This window comes from Epinephelus fuscoguttatus, linkage group LG10, assembly GCF_011397635.1.
Source record: "Epinephelus fuscoguttatus linkage group LG10, E.fuscoguttatus.final_Chr_v1".
NCBI classification, from domain to species: domain Eukaryota; kingdom Metazoa; phylum Chordata; class Actinopteri; order Perciformes; family Serranidae; genus Epinephelus; species Epinephelus fuscoguttatus.
The window spans coordinates 40,305,392-40,310,720 of record NC_064761.1 but is presented as its reverse complement, the minus strand read 5'-3'; positions in this window follow the sequence as shown (position 1 = coordinate 40,310,720).

The window sequence follows — 5,329 nt, the reverse complement described above, 5'->3', positions numbered from 1 at the left end:
CATTTGTCAGGGTGTTGACAGGGTGTGATCTGATACTCTGAACATAACCTGCATAAGTTACCACAGTGATTTATGGTAAAAAGAGAACCAGCTTCACAGTACTGAAAACCCAAAGTTAACCCTGAAGTTAGCTCGCTAACTCCAAATCCTGCTTCGTAGTACAGGCCTCAGGTCATTAATTGTTGTGGCACTTTGAGCACCACAAGCTGAGTGACATCTACTTCTGTTATATTAAAGAGAGAAGGCAGACATTTCTTTGGCTGAAATCTCCAACACTTTGCAAGTCACAAAGAAACACTTTAGACTGATAAAAGGAGAAACATGTATTTTTGATTTTTGGGTGAACTGTCCCTTAAAGTGGGAGATCAATACTTTATTAACCACTTCTGACAAAGAGAAGCTCTCACAGACTTAATAGTTTGCTTTTTTTCCTGTGTCCATCTATGAGCTGCTCTGTCATTTCTATTATGCATTGCACTGTGAGGTAATAGCATCAATCAACTCAAAAATCAGGCTTATTTTAGAGAGCACGCTCACTTTTTTGAGTACATCTTGTTCCGTCAATTATACCATTTGAAGACTCAAAGAATGAGTATATTGTGTGGAATTGGGACATTTATTTAGTCGTGTCACAACGTGTTCATCCTGTATGAGAACATTCTGACAACAACTTTGAAAACAAAGATGTTCCCTGGAGAATGTTAATAAAATATCACAGTTTCTCAGTGAGAAGAGAAAGAAACACTGTCATGACTACTTGTCACCTTGACAGCATCCAAGTCCGTCCAGAGTATATCCCAGTCTCAGAGAAACTTCCTGTTTGTTTTGGTTTTCACTGAAAATTAGACAACACGTCCATCTTTGCAGCTATCAGCTTTGTGTCCTCTCAGTCACCCTGAAACCTCAGCTAATCCCTCCAGAGAAAAACTACAGCAGCTGCCAGGAGTCTGGGACAGTCTTTACTGTGTGTTGATACTTCCACCCTTTCTCTCCTCTTCCCCTGTGTTTTGTACTGTAGCTCTCGGCCTGCTCTCACTGAGGCTGCAGACATCGAGGAAACACAGCAGACTATCAGAGCATTCATGTGCTGAGTCATTTGTGTTGTGCTTGAGGAACATACAGACACTCACCTCTGTAACGCACCAAAGGATTTGAAGATTTGAATGATGTATTGATTCGTCTGTTATAAAATAATATTATAGTGTCAATTTGCATCTCAACTATATTAACCCGTATGTTTACCTTTCTCAGCAGCCACCTTCTATTTGTGTTTCTTAGGTAAATGCATGTGTGGGGCTTGTTTAAGTGTGAGTATTTGGTATAACCCATTTCCTAGTTGTACATATATGGGCTGTGTGGCAAGCGCTACCTACTGTGTCACATGAGTATGTTTCCTCCGCTACAGGATGGTCATAAAGAGCATCACATTCCTGGATAACCATCCAGGCCTCTTTATTATGTCGCTGTTTGCTGCAACATTTTATCAAGCCATAAGGCAAACCATAAAGTACATCTTTTTAGACAGCAGAGCCTGATGCTCCTCTTGCTTTTGGATCTCAGAGTAAAGACATTTTCATCAAGATAATAGATTATCTTGATTTTTTTTCTGTGAACAACAAAAACAAGGGGGAGATGAAAGCAATAAGTAACCATGGCAGGTACTTGGATCGCTTCTCATAAGCCTAACTGTCTGTCAAAACACTGCTCTCAGTGAGAAGCTGAAGAAGCATGGTAGTGATGAAGACATTAAGCAGAACAACAAGTACACTGAGCGCTCATGAGTCATGAGGAGGAACATTCCGCTGAATCGGTGCCATCTGCATTTTAAAACTTCATTTGTTAATCTTTTTTGCAGCACTGTGTCTGATAACAAACATGTGCAACTATTCAAAAGATGTAATGGTCACTCTAGGCCATGCTATTTATTTTTTCAATAGGTTTCTCAATTTATGATTTATGTGATAAACAGGACTGAAAATAACAGGACTGAGTTTTTAGCATAGTATTATCAAATCAGTGAAATGTAGCCAAATGGCATGGATGCTAACCTTCAAGTGGTTTACCAAAACTATCTTTGGAAAAACAACATAATAACTTCTAAGAAACAATTTAGGTAAAAGGACTGTTTGTTGAGATTGGAATCCCCAAGGCATGAAATGAAGCTACTTCCTGTTGATTATGTGACTCATGTAATATCCTCAAATTCAGTGGTCAGGACTGAGTGAAAACCAAGGGACATGACCACAATTTCAACTGATATTTCCAATGAGAAAATGGTACTTTATGTCTAAACTGAAAACAAAGTCACATTTTTTGTAAAGAAAGGAACAACAAATCTGAAGGATTCTAATCATTAGGGTGTATTTTCTGTGTGGATAGGCTAAAATCCTATTTTTAATAAGTGTTCTCGGTAGTTTTTGTAAAGGTTTTACATGATATATTTTCCAATTACAAATACAACAACTTGAAGGACACTTTGCGTGGTAATATAATCATTTTCATGCATATTTATGAATGTAATAGTCAGAGTGACCGCGGTGTGTTGTGGAAAAGCCTACTCCTGTTTGAGTCAGGCACGTTGGCGTTAAGGGACCGCAGGGGGGCGCTCGAGCTCGACCCTCCCAAAAAGGCTCCAAAAATTTTCCTTTTTTATTTATTTGTTTTTTTAAATTATTTTTTTAATGAAATAATCGCACCGAAATTAATTAAAATAGTTTGATTCATATTTAAAAATAAAGAACTGTAGTAAGATAGCGAAAATTTGACCCCGGTTGACCCCGTCTTTTGATTGGTTGCTCAAAGCTCGTGTGTGAGACGTTTAGCTGTACCGGTACTAGCCAAGTGGAGATGGATTAGCTAAAGGCGTTAGCCGATAGTAAAAACAGTTATTTTGCGCCATGGCTGTGTAAAAACAGTTATGTTATTGATCGATTTGTTGTTCCATTAAAACAAAGGAGGTTAGACGTTAGTTGTAATACAGTGACGATAATATTTCTACGAGCTTCACTTCGCAAGGCGCCATATTGAAAAACAGAATGGGTGTACTAGACGCCATGCGTGATGTATTTGAGTTTTCAAGGCCACATCTGGATGCTTTTGTGGACTAATTGAAGCTGTTGTGTGTTACTTTGGCATTATCTGTCACATTAAGCAAGTTTCGCGTCGGCTAAAACCAGTTGTAGTTAAGCTCAGCCCAGTCAACATGTCAGTGGTGCCATTCCAGTTGTAGTGATTGTTGTCTAGTGAGAGTGGTCGTTATGTGCTGGATACCACTCACGCTGTCAAAAGATTGTGCTCACTTGGTTTCCATTTGCTCGGACCATCTAAGACATTTTCATAGCTTGTTTGATGAGACCCCACAGACCTTTGCCCCAGTCACAACACAAGTGTGTGTGTAAAGTGACACTCACCCATTTTGTGAAGATATCCTATTGATTTTAGTTAAACATCTGCAGCCAGTTGTAGCAGCAATGCTATGTGCGTAAACTGTGTGTAATTTTTGTTGTTCAGCGTTCCAAAAACTCCATATATTACCCACAAGTGGGTAAAGTTCCTGTCTCTCCTTTTTGCAATGTAAGTTATTCTCTCCAAAGCTTGACAGGCTGCCAGTCCTTTGTCCACATACCAGTAGATGGTATAGCCATGCTCTTCCATTACAGTGCAGGTACCCTTCTGGCTTGCAAAAGTCCAAATCAGTCAACAGTGACTGCTGGAGAGTCACAGCAGAGTTCTCAGTCTATATTCCCATTACACAGAGTTTGGCTCGTAAAGGACTTTCCTTTCCTGTAAGACTTCTACATTCACCCACATTTCCAGAATTGCCGTAGCTTTGCAAACTCCCGTAATAAATAAATTATTCATCCATCCAGCCATCCTTTTTTATCTGCTTATTTGGGGCTGGGTTGCGGGGGCAGCAGGCCAAGCAAAGCACCAAAGACGTCCCTCTCCCCAGGAACACTTTCCAGCTACTCCTGGGGGACCCCAAGGCATTCCCAGGCCAGATGAGATTTGTAATCCCTCCAGCGTGATCTGGGTCTGCCCTGGGGCTCACTTCCATTCAGTTCAATAGAACTTTATTTAGCTCGAAGGAAATTCTTGTGCCAGAGAATGCTTCAGTTACAGTAACACAAAATACAGTAACAACAACTGACGTTCACAGTAATAAAAGACACAAGATGACGAAGAGCAACTCTGGAGGCTGTCACCCAGACAGCACAGGAAATATAAAACTTAATGTCTTTACCTCTTTACACGTCACACAAATATCTAGAATACTGTGGAATATTTAATTAAACTTGCTCGGTGTAAAATAAGTTTGCATAAACCATTTGTATTACAACCTTAACTTTGTAATTATAGATTGAGTCTGGGCCTTTAAACAAGCGGTTTCCTTATCTGCTTTATAAATATCCTCATCTGTATCAGTTCTCTTTGCCTCAAGCTTTTTGAAAGATTCATCTTTTGATTATGTTAACAATACTTCATAAAACAAAGAGAACTGACCTTTACCATTTATTCATGGGGCAGTTAGTTCTTCAGTTTTAGACAGTGGAGTTACAGACAACAGCTGTTTATGTGTGGATGAGGTAAAATATTTCAACCGTAAGTATCTAAAGACATGTTTTCTCAGAGTGTCATATTTTTCACACAACTAAATAGACTTTGTGCAATTTTACGCATGAATCGCACAGCAGGTACCTTTACTGTTTATTTAAATGTAAGTGGCACATGGGCCCAGTTGTTCAGAAAATGTAATCCGGATCTGAATAACCTGGATTTGGAAATCTTATGTTTTACTATCCAGGATCAGATCATCCATCTAACTTTTGCACTGATTTCTCAAAGCAACATTGGATTGGATCACCCTGATACAGATACAAACTTTTCAAGATTGTCAAATTTAGATAGCGATGGAAAGAACAACAGGTAGACAAGCCAGTGTGGGGAGACAGAAAACAGCATGGAAGATGCAATTGTTAGAAACTATTTTTGACTGTGTAATTTTAATTATTATAAAGTGATGGATGAAAGCTAGAATTAACAATTTTTTGTTTGATAATGACAGCTATTTGAGAGATTATTTTATGGGGACAGAATCACTTTTTATTTTATTTTTTTCTTCACTGTACTGAAAAGCTTAATTGGTACCCTAATGTCTACCCTATCACTTTAACAGTAAGCACTATTGCCACACAGCAAGAAAGTTGCAGGTTCAAAGCCACTGCCTGGCTGACGCCCTTCTGCGTGGAGTTTACATGTTCTCCCTTTGTGGGCGTGGGTTATATGTGGGCTCTCCGGCTTCTTCCTGCAAACCAAAGACATGCACGTC